The sequence below is a fragment of the Schistocerca piceifrons genome, chromosome 4 (assembly GCF_021461385.2).
Source record: "Schistocerca piceifrons isolate TAMUIC-IGC-003096 chromosome 4, iqSchPice1.1, whole genome shotgun sequence".
NCBI classification, from domain to species: Eukaryota; Metazoa; Arthropoda; class Insecta; order Orthoptera; family Acrididae; genus Schistocerca; species Schistocerca piceifrons.
Window position 1 is genome coordinate 434,647,715 of NC_060141.1, and position 14,965 is coordinate 434,662,679.

General features: G+C 41.2%; 1 long non-coding RNA gene across 1 annotated transcript in view; it reads left to right on the forward strand.

Annotated features, from left to right (window-relative positions):
• The window catches only part of LOC124796426, a 687,048-nt gene that overhangs the window by 211,507 nt on the left and 460,576 nt on the right, over positions 1–14,965 (forward strand). The window lies entirely within an intron of this gene.

Here is a 14,965-nt window from a genome sequence, read left to right on the forward strand (position 1 = left end):
CGAAACCTGGCGAGCAAGCTACACCGCGATGCAGAGCGCCTCTCTTGCAGAGCCTGCCACTTGAGTTTATTAAACATCTCCGTAACGCTATCACGGTTACCAAATAACCCTTTGACGAAACGCGCCGCTCTTCTTTGGATCTTCTCTATCTCCTCCGTCAGACCGATCTGGTACGGATCCCACACTGATGAGCAATACTCAAGTATAGATCGAACGAGTGTTTTGTAAGCCACCTCCTTTGTTGATGGACTACATTTTCTAAGCACTCTCCCAACGAATCTCAACCTGGTACCCGCCTTACCAACAATTAATTTTATATGATCATTCCACTTCAAATCGTTCCGCACGCATACTCCCAGATATTTTACAGAAGTAACTGCTACCAGTGTTTGTTCCGCTATCATATAATCATACAATAAAGGATCCTTCTTTCTATGTATTCGCAATACATTACATTTGTCTATGTTAAGGGTCAGTTGCCACTCCCTGCACCACGTGCCTATCCGCTGCAGATCTTCCTGCATTTCGCTACAATTTTCTAATGCTGCAACTTCTCTGTATACTACAGCATCATCCGCGATGATGTCCAAACGTTACTTGAATGTTGCAAATGTGATTGTGCAGTACAAATAATATGGCTATGCAAATAAGTTATTTGTATAGTAACGTAGTTTTCTCTTCCCTTCGCTGTTGACTGTAGTGAACCCCCAAAATCATCGGAATGGCTGATTTCGGTGGCCGCCATCGAATCCTGTCATCAGGGTGACTGATTTCGGTGTGTGTTTCTATCCAATCGCCATAATTCACTAACTGGTCGCTACTCGGATACCAACGGTATACAAAAGCAACCATTGTAATAAGGTAAAATGTCCATGAAGCTATAGTGACAGGCGCACTTGACATGGATACTCACGGAAATCTAGCACCCGAGTGGTGATAAAAAGGAAACTCACAGAAATCAAGCACCTCAATGATGGGATGCACTTGGACTCACGGATATCAGAAATCACGGTGGGAACAGAAAACTATTACTTCCATGTCGTTGTTCTCCGATCACGGTAAACGTACGAGGGTAATCCCAAAAGTAAGGCCTCCTATTTTTTATAAGTACATAGACCTGTTTATTTCTGCAATGGTTTACATCAGTTTACAGCTGGAACATTTGGCTATTTTTCGAGATAATCACCATTTTTGTCGATGCATTTTTGTAGACCCTGTGGCAGTTTTTGTATGCCCATGTCATTCCAGCTCGCCGCCATGTTGTTCAGAAAGTTATGAACCTCTTCTTTCAACTCGTCGTCGGAGCTGAATCGCTTTCGGGTCAAATGTCCTTTTAACTTAGGCGCCAAGTCAGGACTATAGGATGGGTGGGTGGGTGATTATGTTCCACTGAAACTGGCGCAGGAGAGCAACGGTTTGCCGAGCGACGTGTGGGCGAGCGTTGTCATGGAGAATGTGTACGCCCTTGCTAAACATTCCTCTTCTCTGGTTCTGAATTGCCCGTTTGAGTTTTTTCAGAGTCTCACAGTAGCTGTCAGCGTTAATTGTGGTCCCAGTGGGCATAAAGTTGACCAACAATATCCCTATCCGCCTGCCGGGGTGACCGAGCGGTTCTAGACGCTACAGCTGCGCGACCGCTACGGTCGCAGGTTCGAATCCTGCCTCGGGTATGGATGTGTGTGATGTCCTTAGGTTAGTTAGGTTTAAGTAGTTCTAAGTTCTAGGGGACTGATGACCTCAGATGTTAAGCCCCATAGTGCTCAGAGCCATTTTGAATACCCCTTTCCGATCCCAAAAAATGGTTGTCCTGAGTTTGCCGGCAGACTGTGTTTGTTTGAATTTCCGCTGTTTTGAATGTTGCTTGGTCTCAGGTGTAAAGTGGTTTGTCCAGGTTTCGTCACCCGCGACAACTGAGTCCCGAAAGTTGTCCTGTTCGGCTGCAAGGCGGTGAAGGAATGCGCGGCAAGCATCAACTCGTTGCCGCATATGGTCCTCAGTCAGCATGCGTAGCATCCATCTTGCGCACACCTTCCGGTAGTTCAATGTTTCCGTTAAAATTCTGTGATAGGTGCTTCGGGAAAGCTCAGGAACCAATATGCAGAGATCATACAGAGTGATCCGCCGATCTTCACGCATGCTTTGCTTAACCTTCAACACTGTCTCCTCAGGAATTGACAGTCTCCCGCTCCTTTGTTCATCGTGAATTTTGGTCCGACCAGCTGCAAACTCTCTACACCACTTACGAACTTTTTGACACCAATACACGACTCACCATACACTTCTGACAATTGGCGATGGATTTGAATCGGCGCAGTGACCTTTGCGTTCAAAAACCGAATAACTGCGCGCAATTCGCACTTGGCGGTAACATCGAACGGGAGCTCCATTCTCAACGGCTGCCAAGCCAAGACAGCGCCTCAGCGCGGCGTGCGCATGTTTACACACAGCGCGTGAAGCACTCTTCATGACAGTGTGACCAACTGCCACACAAACCGAGTTCTGAACTTATAAAAAGTAGGAGGCCTTACTTTTGGAATTACCCTCGTAGTTTCTAACCAGACATTGAAACGGCTAACCATATTGCACTGTACAATCAAGTTTGCAACACTAAAGTGAATTTCGAACATAAATATCAACAGTTAGAACACAAAAAGTTTACATTTAAGTCGTAAATTGAATGTGGAATAGGTTCGTAACTGGCATTACCGATATATACATTGACTACAGCGACATCTTCTACGAACAGAAAACTGTGGTTTCAGTAAACCGGATGTATTTTTTGGCGAAGAATCGGAATATGCAGTAAAATGGGTTGTTCCCATTTGAAAATACGAAGTTGGCTGCGCCCACGCAGGAGGAGCGTGTAGGAGGTAACCAGTTGCAGACAAACTGATGTCCCCTTTTATAATATTAACTTTTCACCTACAACATGTTTTTCGTACGAAGCATCATTTTCGAGATATTTAGTTGCGCAAGTTGAAACAAACTTCCTGTATATGAAGGTAGTACCTGTTCATGAAAGAACAGTTACCGTTGATGACCATGCAGCTTTTGTTAGAATGTTTGCAGCTAGGGTGTCCATTTAATTATCATTTCATTCTAACAAATGCTGCATGGTCATCAACGGTAATTGTTCTTTCGTGAACAGATACTACCTTCATATATCCCTTTCCACTCTCGCCCGCACAATCGTGCGGGTTCGATTATAAATTTTTCGTGTTTCAGCTACATCGCGTTTCTGCGTCACTCCAGACCGCAGCGATGGTGCGAGCTCCCAGCTTCCGTTTGGCAGCTGTTTTATTTCATGCTGTGACCACCAGAGTGCAACAGATCATTTAAAACTTCAACGACAAGACAAAGCCATGCGTTACCGAGATAAATGCGTTCTGTTTTCCTACATTTCATTAGTTTAAGGAGATTCCTGCATCATTTTAGACTGAGAATCTTTCACTTAAGGTGTGTAAGGTGTGTAAGGTGTCTACACACTTTCATGAAATGCTACTTGCGTTTTATACATGTTTGAATTTCGAGTAGCACGATAATGTTGGTCACTTCTTGAATAAACTATCACTATGCGAATTTTTTCAGTATTTTTACCTGATTCTACACGTAATAATGTATGGTAATTGGTACATATCAGACAACGTTTTAAGAAATTTTCTGTCAGGGTGGAAAGGGATATAGTTAAAATATGTCTTCCCGGCCATTGACCTTCTTGTGCGAACGCACACGCTATGCCCAAACTCTTACGGGACTTGGTAGATTAATCTGCCGCGAGTAATGAGTATGATGGACAATCATCTATTAGGCGCACTACAAATGTAGTGGTGTGGACATGTTGGGAATGTGGGTCTCACGGGGAGCGTGAAAGGGATAAGTTCCTGCAGGCGCACTATCCTCTGTGCCCTCGGTGGCATGTAAGCAGGAGATCCCGAGTTCGAGTCCTGGCCGGGGTACACATTTTCAACATGTCCCCAATGAAGTATATCAACACCTGTTTGCAGCTACGGTGACCATTTAATTATCATTCAAACTTCCTGTATATACCGTCTGATTACTTGAGCATCAATGCAGTTATAAGCTACATCAACAACTCAACTACGTCCGATCAGGCCTCGGAAGGCCCAGCAGCATCGACAGACCGCCGTGTTATCCTAAGCCGACTGGCATCATTGGATGCACATCAGAGTGGGGTGACGTCAGCGCACTGTTTCCTCGTCCGTTGACAACTTTCATGACCTGTAGCCGTCACTTCTGTGTCATGTCGCTCCTCAATTGGTCTCATGAGGCTGAGTGCACCCCGATAGATCAACAGCGCATAGTAGCACGGATGACCATCCATCCAAGAACCAATCACACCCGACGGTGCTTAACTTCGGTGATCTGACGGGAACCGGTTTACCTCCGCGGCAAGACCGTTGACCTTATCGACATAAGTACTCTACTGTGTCGCAGAGGACAATTCTCGTATCAATGTCCGCCCATCTCTGAACTGTGAGTGGGACTAATGACTGCTGGAAAGTCTTCTTATGATATCTAATTACTCTGATGTTTTCATCGTGATCATTTCGTGAGGCATTATGTGAAAAAGTAATACGTTTCCTGGCTGTTCTCGGAATGTTAAAAGTAAATCTTTCCGTGTTGACGTATGCCACTGGTGCTTGTTGAGCATCGAAAGGAATAAAGGTGTGGAACGAGGTATCGTAGCGTGAAACATAAGCATTCGTGTTCAGCTGAGAGGCGTCCAGATCATGCTGGCTACGTTTTCCATGGTTTCACTGAATCGCTTGCGACAAATGGTTGAGTCACCGTTCTCCCTCATGCGGACTACACATAGCGACTTACCGTTCAACTACCGGTTACCACGGGAACTTACGTACTCAGACATGACCGAAGTTGTTGTTGTGGTCTTCAGACCAGAGACTGGTTTGATGCAGCTCTCCATGCTACTCTATCCTGTGCAAGGTTCTTCATCTCCCAGTACTTACTGCAACCTACATCCTTCTGAGTCTGTTAAGTGTATTTATCTCTTAGTCTCCCTCTACGATTTTTACCCTCCACGCTGCCCTCCAGTACTAAACTGGTGATCCCTTGATGCCTCCGAATATGCCCTACCAACCGATCCCTTCTTCTAGTCAAGTTGTGCCACAAATTTCTCTTCTCTCCAATTCCATTCAATACCTTCTCATTAGTTATGTGATCTACCCATCTAATCTTCAGCATTCTTCTGTAGCACCACATACTTCCAGAAACGACTTCCTGACACCTAAATCTATGCTCGATGTTAACAAATTTCTCTTCTTCAGAAACGCTTTCCTTGCCATTGCCTGTCTACATTTTATATCCTGTCTACTTCGACCATCATGAGTTTTTTGCTCCCCAAATAGCAAAACCCGTTTACTACTTTAAGTGTCTCATTTCCTAATCTGATTCCCGCCGCATCGCCCGATTTAATTCGACTACATTCCATTATCCTCGTTTTGCTTCTGTTGATGTTCATCTTATATCCTCCTTTCAAGACACTGTCCATTCCGTTCAGCTGCTCTTCCAACTCCTTTGCTGTCTCTGACAGAATTACAATGTCATCGGCGAACCTCAAAGTTTTAATTTCTTCTCCATGGATTGTAATTTCTACTATGAATTTTTCTTTTGTTTCCTTTACTGTTTGCTCAATATACAGATTGAATAACACCGGGGATAGGCTACAACCGTGGCTCACTCCCTTTCTACCACTGCTTCCCTTTCATGCCCCTCGACTCTTATAACTGCCTTCTGGTTTCTGTACAAATTGTAAATAGCCTTTCGTTCCCTGTATTTTACCCCTGCCACCTTCAGAATTTGAAAGAGAGTATTCCAGTCAACATTGTCAAAAGCTTTGTCTAAGTCTGCAAATGCTAGAAACGTAGGTTTGCCTTTTCTTAATCTATTTTCTAAGATAAGTCGTAGGGTCAGTATTGCCTCACGTGTACCGATATTTCTGCGGAATCCAAACTGATCTTCCCCGAGGTCGGCTTGTACTAGGTTTTCCATTCGTCTGTAAGGAATTCGTGTTAGTATTTTGCAGCGGTGGCTTATTAAACTGATAGTTCGGTAATTTTCACATCTGTCTACACCTGTATTCTTTGGATTGGTATTATTGTATTCTTCTTGAAGTCTGAGGGTATTTCTCCTGGCTCTCCCAAGGTTGTCAGTATTTCTAATGGAATGTTGTCTACTCCCGGGGCGTTCTTTCGACTTAGGTCTTTCAGCGCTCTGTCAAACTCTTCACGCAGTATCATATCTCCTGTTTCATCTTCATCTACATTCTCTTCCATTTCTATAATATTGTCCTCAAGAACATCGGCCTTGTACAGACCCTCTAGAACTGAAGTATCCATTCAAAACAGTTCGGAAAATTGTTGCAAAACAGCTGCATTATAATTACCGTTAGTCTCCTTTTTACTCTACCATTTCTTAACACAGGGCGCAAAAAAAAAAAAAAAAAAAATGTCGAACACCTAGCAATAATGTTCCGTGTTAAGTTAATGTGGCCATATGTCGTAATGCAGTTGCTATCCTTTAGGATTTCGTCCCTCGCCGTTTTATTAACGTATCAACGCTTCTTCACAGTCTAAGAGCAATCCCATGCGTTCTGCTTACGATTCATCACATTCGTTTTGTCATTTCTGCGACGCTCGGCTTCCAACGTCTCCGGACCGACCGCGCAGTCCACGCAGCTAATGCAATTCTTCGACACGCGCAGCGCCACTGTTGCTGCCAAGAATAGCCCCCGGCGGCAGCCCCCGCGAGAATACATGAATATCAAACACACATACACTCTCGCCGCTACAATTTACATAAATAAGGAAATGCATTTTAAAACGCCACGAATAATAGCTGCTCGCTTAGATAAATATCGCACGCGGTTGGCAACTGGGAATTGCGACTGGAAGAGGGTGCTTATTAATGTGCGGTTAAGGAACAGAAGTCGCATAAATTTGGTGACCGGAAAACGCACCTAACCGGATCGTCGCTTTCCAATAGGAATGGGTCCGTAGTTGTAAATGCGTAATAGCTTACAACGGAAAAACAGCTCCAACGAAAAAAAAAAAAACACTGCTTAAGAGGAATCAGCTCATCAAACGACACGTTGCGAGCTTACCGTGAAATACAGCTGATGGACAACATGCGAATTTTGTAATCATAGCGAATTATTCTTCACAATTATTGAAAGAACTGGTAACGTTCGAAGACTTCCCATTAAAATTTGCGATTACAATTTTAATTCTTTCTTCAGATTTAACTGTAATATTTATAACGCGAATTTTCAGCTGAAAATGAACTGCCGGCAGCATACGTGTATATTATTTTGTCATTAAATATGAGGGTACAAACTGAAGAATCATGTTTCATTGCTATTCATATGAATCTCTTACTAAACATCTGATATGACTGTACAATTGTATAACTGTTTTTTGTATGCGTGAATAACTTCGAGTAGTTTTAGGAATTCGAAATTACTGCTCCAAATATATATGTCCGGATTCGCAGGTACAGGGAGAAATAAGAATCGTACTTTCCTTGCCTTTATCCACTTTACAACAAACTGATGTTCAGTTAATATAGTGCATATCAAAATTTTTCATTTTTATGCAAGAAGCCAATGGAGATGAAACAGTTATATCTTGCGTTGAGTGTTAACAGAAAATTCCTCCAAGCAGCGACCTTTCCTTGATAGAACAAGGAGAAATGTTTCAATTTCTTCATAATATTAAATTATCAACAAAACCTATTTTCTAATTTTCATCATCCTCATAGAAGTATTTCGGTAAAAGAAATTAATTAAACTCTACAGAAACTCTTTGTCATCCATTATTATTATTATTATTATTATTATTATTTCTTTCTTTCCTTTCTCAGACGTTATGTCTGGTTAAAAATGGAAAGTGACGCGGATCTTGATAAGCGTGACATCCTTTTAACTGTACGGTATATGTTAAATTGCATTTAGAAACTTCCAGGTAATTTAACATGTATCAATAATTACAGATTTCTGTAGTTGTATGTATACGTTTGGATGTAGCTGTATTGCGTTGATGTACTGGTGGATATTGTGTGGTATGACTCCTGTAGTTGATAGTATAATCGGTATAATGTCAACTTTATCCTGATGCCACATGTCCTTGACTTCCTCAGCCAGTTGGATGTATTTTTAAATTTTTTCTCCTGTTTTCTTCTGTATATTTGTTGTATTGAGTATGGATATTTCGATTAGTTGTGTTAATTTCTTCTTTTTATTGGTGTGTATGATGTCAGATTTGTTATGTGGTGTTGTTTTATCTGTTATAATGGTTCTGTTCCAGAATAATTTGTATTCATCATTCTCCAGTACATTTTGTGGTGCATACTTGTATGTGGGAACGTGTTGTATATGTTTTATAGCAAGTTGTTGATGTATTATTTTTGCTACATTGTCATGTCTTCTGGGGTATTCTGTATTTGCTAGTAATGTATATTCACTTGTGATGTGATCTACTATTTCTATTTGTTGTTTGCAAAGTCAGCATTTATCTATTGTGGTATCGGGATCTTTAATAATATTCTTGCTGTAATATCTGGTGTTTATTGTTTGATCCTGGATTCAAATCATGAATCCTTCCGTCTCACTGTATATATTGCCTTTTGTTAGCCATGTGTTGGATGCGTCTTGATCGATGTGTGGCTGTGTTGGATGATACGGGTGCTTGCATGTAGTGTTTTCTTTTTCCAATTTACTTTCTTTGTATCTGTTGATGTTATGTGATCTAAAGGATTGTAGAAGTGGTTATGAAATTGCAATGATGTAGCCGATGTATTTATATGAGTGATTTCTTTGTGTATTTTTCTAGTTTCTGCTCATTCTAGAAAGCATTTTCTTAAATTGTCTACCTGTCCATAATGTAGGTTTTTTATATCGATAAATCCCCTTCCTCCTTCCTTTCTGCTTAATGTGAATCTTTCTGTTGCTGAATGTATGTGATGTATTCTATATTTGTGGCAGTGTGATCGTGTAAGTGTATTGAGTGCTTCTATGTCTGTGTTACTCCATTTCACTACTCCAAATGAGTAGGTCAGTATTGGTATAGCATAAGTATTTATAGCTTTTGTCTTGTTTCTTGCTGTCAATTCTGTTTTCAGTATTTTTGTTAGTCTTTTTCTGTATTTATCTTTTAGTTCTTCTTTAATATTTGCATTATTTATTCCTATTTTTTGTCTGTATCCTAGATATTTATAGGCATCTGTTTGTTCCATCGCTTCTATGCAGTCGCTGTGGTTATACAATATGTAATCTTCTTGTTTAGTGTGTTTTCCCTTGACTATGCTATTTTTCTTACATTTGTCTGTTCTAAAAGCCATATTTATATCATTGCTGAATACTTCTGTTATCTTTAGTAATTGGTTGAGTTGTTGATTTGTTGCTGCCAGTAGTTTTAGAGCATCTATGTATGGCAAATGTGTGATTTTGTGTTGGTATGCTCCAGTAATATTATACCCATAATTTGTATTATTTAGCTTGTTGGATAGTGGGTTCAGAGCAAGGCAGAACCAGAAAGGACTTAGTAAGTCTCCTTGGTATATTCCACGCTTAATCTGTATTGGCTGTGATGTGATATTTGAATTTGTTTGGATATTGTGGTTTTCCAATTTTTCATTACTATGTTTAGGAACTGTATCAATTTAGGATCTACTTTGGGTATTCCCAATATTTGGAGTAACCATGAGTGGGGTACACTATCAAAAGCTTTTTGGTAATCAATGTATGCGTAGTGTAGCGATCTTTGTTTAGTTTTAGCTTGATATTTCACCTCTGCATCTATTATCAGTTGCTCTTTACATCCTCGTGCTCCTTTGCAACAGCCTTTTTGTTCTTCATTTATAATTTTGTTCTGTGCTGTATGTGTCATTAATTTCTGTGTAGTGACTGAAGTTAATATTTTGTATATTGTTGGTAGGCATGTTATGGGACGATATTTTTCTGGGTTTGCTGTGTCTGCTTGATCTTTAGGTTTCAGATAAGTTATTCCTTGTGTAAGTGTATCATGGAATGTGTATAGGTCTGCAATGTAACTGTTAAATAATTTAGTTGGGTGTGAATGTGTTGAAGTGAACTTATTTAGCCAGAAATTTGCTATTTTTTCTTTTCCAGGGGCTTTCCAATTGTGCGTAGAATTAATTGCTAGGGTGACTTCATGTTGTAAAATTATCACTTCAGGCGTTTGTGGTATCATCTTGTATGTGTCTGTTTCTGCTTGTATCCACCGTGCATTTCTATTATGTTGTACTGGGTCTGACCATATGTTGCTCCAGAAGTGTTCCATGTCTGTTATGTTTGGTGGATTGTCTATTTTAATGTGTGTGTTATCTATTGCCTGGTAAAATTTCTTTTGGTTTGTGTTGAATGTTTGGTTTTGTTTCCTTCTATTTTCACTTTTTTTGTATATTCTAAGTCGTTTGGCCAATACTTGTAATTTCTGCTTCTTTTCATCTAATTGCTCTATCGCGTTTTGCTGTGAGATTTTACCTAACCTTTTTCGTTTTTTGTCTGATATTTCATCTCTTAGACATTGTGTTAGCTGTCCGATGTCTTTTCTCGGTTTTTCTATTCTGATCTGTAGCCTGTGTTGCCATGCTGGTTTTGTGGGTTTCTTCTGTGTGTTGGTTGGTTCTGATCTCTGCCTAGTGTGTGTGTGTATATATTTAGTGTAGTGAGTGCTCCTATATAAACCAGTAGTTGTAACTCTTCCATAGTTGTATTTTCATTTATTTTGTTGTGTATGATTGTGTTGATAGTTGTTATTGTTGTTTCGACTTGTGGGTTATTTGGTGGTCTATGTAAGAATGGTCTAATGTCTGTATTTGTGTCTTTGTATTCTATATATGTCAGCTGAAATTTTTCTTCTATATCTAACATGTGTGTCACTTAGTGTTCTATTTGTGCTTGTTCTGGTGGCTGTCTTAAGATTTCGTTTTTCTCTGATTGTTTAACTGATGCGTGTTTTGTTTGTTTGCTCTGGGATGTTTGAGTCCATTACTGTATTTTCTTCTTCTTCTGATTGCGTATCATTTTGTTCCAGTATTTGTTGTACTTGTTGTTTGATGTTTTCTAATTCTGACTGGGATATCCTGTTATTTTTTATTATCACACGGATCTGATCAGCTAGTCGTTGTTCTGTTAAAAATTTTAATTTTGGGTATATGGTAATAAATGTTGTATATACTTGTGATCTGTATCCAGTTGTGTTGGTTCCTAAGTTTGTTGCTTGGTAATAACAGAACACGAGGTGTCGGTTAACATCATCTCATCCTCTGTCTTTGTTTTCCTTCTAGTGTGGTTGCAGGAAGCATATCCCGCAAAACACCTCTATTTGGGTTTAAATCATTTTCCGTGTGGCTAGCAGTGTCGTTACCATTGTGGACGGGCATAGGGTTCAAGCGTCGCCCCCGACCATGACATCGCTTGTCCGAGGCTTCATTAGTTATGTCCTGAACCAACTAATCACATTAAAAGGGGGGTTAGCCCTATTAGTGGTTTGTTCTTTTCGTCGCCTTTTACGACTGGCAGAACATACCGGAGGCCTATTCTTTTCCTGGGCCTCCACGGGTTTTATTATTATTATTATCATTATTATTGGTTAACTGCTTCACAACATGAACTTCTTGCGATCTGTGTAATACAAGGCTTCCATTTAAAATTTCGTCTACTTGATCCTTCAGTATTTTTCTCTATTCGGTTTTTATAATTTTTTCTCTTCCATTCTCTTTAATTCTTAACATATTTCAATCTGTCAGCAATTAATATAAAATATTCTCGAGTTCGCGAACCTCATAAGTTTTAACTTTTCAGGCGATATGATTCCTTTTCTGTTTGGTACTAATGTGTATCTGTGTTTAAGTATGTAACGGTTAATCTCAATGCTTGTCTTACGCGTTGGCAACGCATGTTTTCCCTATTTTAGAGTTATTGCACTAAGTTACGCATCTGAGTTGTCAATATATTCTGCAAGGCTTATTGACTTTCTGAAACTGATGTATCAGTAGCTTCATCACTGGATGTGTAGAGCTGTTGGCCGCCTTTTATTGCGGAACGAAGATAACTCTTATTAAACAATATTAAACAAATCATTCTGGCGTATTTATGATCGAGGAAAATGTATAAATGCATTATAATTTAATGATGGAAATATCGACACACAATTATTTTTAGGAATAATGTTTGAATTAAAAAGATATTCCGGCTTATTATGCCGTGGTCGGATGGATTTCGCCTTAAAATCCTACGTTTCGTTCTCATCTGCGGAAGAAATTTTTGAGTAGGATCGTAGCTTTGAGTGTCAGATTCACAGCCAGGCTCGCTACTGCAGCCAGGAGACCACCACACTCATTTTGACAAAACTGAAGTACTAGAAACTATAAGCGGATACCATAAAAAGCTATACAGAAGGGCCATAGAGAATGTTAACTCAGGAGTTTCCAAAGGAAGGAGGAGGGCGTGAAACTGAATGAATCTGGATCCCGGTGCTACGGATGTGTACTAGTCTTCCACAATGGGTTGATACACTATATGATCAAAAGTATCCGGACACCCCCATAAAACATACGTTTTTCATATTAGGTGCATTGTGCTGCCACCTACAGCCAGGTACTCCATATCAGCGACCTCAGTAGACATTAGACATCGTGAGAGAGCAGAAAGGGGCTCTCCGGAGAACTCACGGACTTCGAACGTGGTCAGGTGATTGGGTGTCACTTGTGTCACACGTCTGTACATGAGATTTCCACACTCATAAACGTCCCTAGGTCTACTGTTTCCAATGGGATAGTGAAGTGGAAAAGTGAAAGGACACGTACAGCACACAAAGCATATAGGCCGACCTCGCATGTTGACTGACATAGACCGCCGACAGTTGAAGAGGGTCGTAATGTGTAATAGGCAGACATCTATCCAGACCACCACACAGGAATTCAAACTGCATCAGGATCCACTGCAAGTACCGTGCCAGTTAGGCGAGAGTTGAGAAAACTTGGATTTCATCGTCGAGCGGCTGCTCATAAGCCATACATCACGTCGGTAAATGCCAAACGACGCCTGGCTTGGTGTATGGAGTGTAAACATTGGACTACTGAACACTGGGAAAACATTGTGTGGAGTGACGAATCACGGTACACAATGTTGCGATCCGATGGCAGGGTGTGGGCATGGCGAATGCCCGGTGAACGTCATCTGCCAGTGTGTGTAGTTCCAACAGTAAAATTCGGAGGCGATGGTGTTATGGTGTGATCCTGTTTTTCTTGGAAGGGGCTTGCACCCCTCGTTGTTTTGCTTGGCACTATCGTAGCACAGGCCTACATTGATGTTTTAAGCAACCTCTTGCTTCCCACTGTTGAAGAGCAATTCGGGGATGGCGATTGCATCTTTCAACAAGGCCGAGCACCTGTACATAATGCACGGCCTGTGGTGGAGTGGTTACACGACAATAACATCACTGTAATGGACTGGCCTGCACAGAGTCCTGACCTGAAGCTTATAGAACACGTTTGGGATGTATTGTAACGCCGAATTCGTGCCAGGCCTCACCGACCGACATCGATACCTCTACTCAGCGCAGCACTCCGTGAGGAATGGGCTGCCATTCCCCGAGAAACCTTCCAGCACCCGACCGAACGTATGTGTGCGAGAGTGGAAGCTGTCATCAAGGCTAAAGATGGTCCAACAGCATATTAAATTGCAGCATTGCCAACGGAGGGCGCCACGAACTTGTAAGTCATTTTGAGCCCGGTGTCCGGATACTTTTGATCACGTATTGTTGCAACATCGGACGACGGCATGCGCTAACGGCCAATTGCGCTAGGGTCTTCACGACATGTGACGTCACCCCAATGCGCGGGAGCATGCGTAAAAGGAATTTTGCTGCAGTCAGTAGTGAGCTACGGCGTGAATCAGACACTCAAAGAAGCTGCGACCCTCCTTGAAAATGTCCTCTGGAGATGGGAACGAAACGTTGGGTTCTAATGTGAAATGTATCCGATGATGGCAAAACGGACCGGAATATTTTATTAACTTCGACATTTCCGGCAGTGAAAGCTTACATTTTACGATAGTACTCGAAGTCACAAATCCAAAATTAGAGGGGAAGATTGCACCTTGATCGCTGCCAGTGACGCGACTAGTTTAAACCACAAGCAAAGTCCAACAACGATGTCACTTGTTTTTAATAAGAATATGGAGACCAAACACCGACGTGTGTCACCATTGTTTATAGACAATACTTTGGTACTCTTAAAGGTTTCACCAAGGGGGAGAGTGCTAGCAAGGCGTAACCCTAGATGCTTACAGATGTTAACGGCCCAAGGACCTTGCCAGCTATTCCATTCTTCGGATACACTGCTTCTACAGGTATTGAACCTCTATGCAAATCAATTATCGTTTCAGTAATGATTTAGCACTAATTATATGGAACATAATACAAACTCCCAGCCCTATATTTTTGAATGGTCGTGATCTTATACAGTGCTGATTATATTTTTTTTTCGCCAGTGAAGAAAAGCATGAATCCAAAAGAAACGACCCTACCGGTTCTTCACACTGTTTCCTATGAACAATTTTTCTCCGTTGACCCCGTAAAGAATTACTGCTGGAGAAAATTTGGACGCATCTCTGAAGTGAACTGGCTTCCATCAACGCTGTTACCGGACAGATAGGCAACCGTGTATCCGGTCTGCCTTTTGCTCTGCCGCTTTGCTTTCAGCCGGTCCTGTATGAGGTTCAAATTTTTACGAGAACTGCACAGAACCTAAAGGCAGTGACGCTCGTGCTTGTACATAATCTGAAACTTGGTACATGTTTATATTACATTTCTTTTAGTTTCACCTGAGAACTTATACTTCCTTGCCATGACAAATGACAAGTACCCAGGTTGGAAGTTAAATAGTGGTAACACTGCTGTGG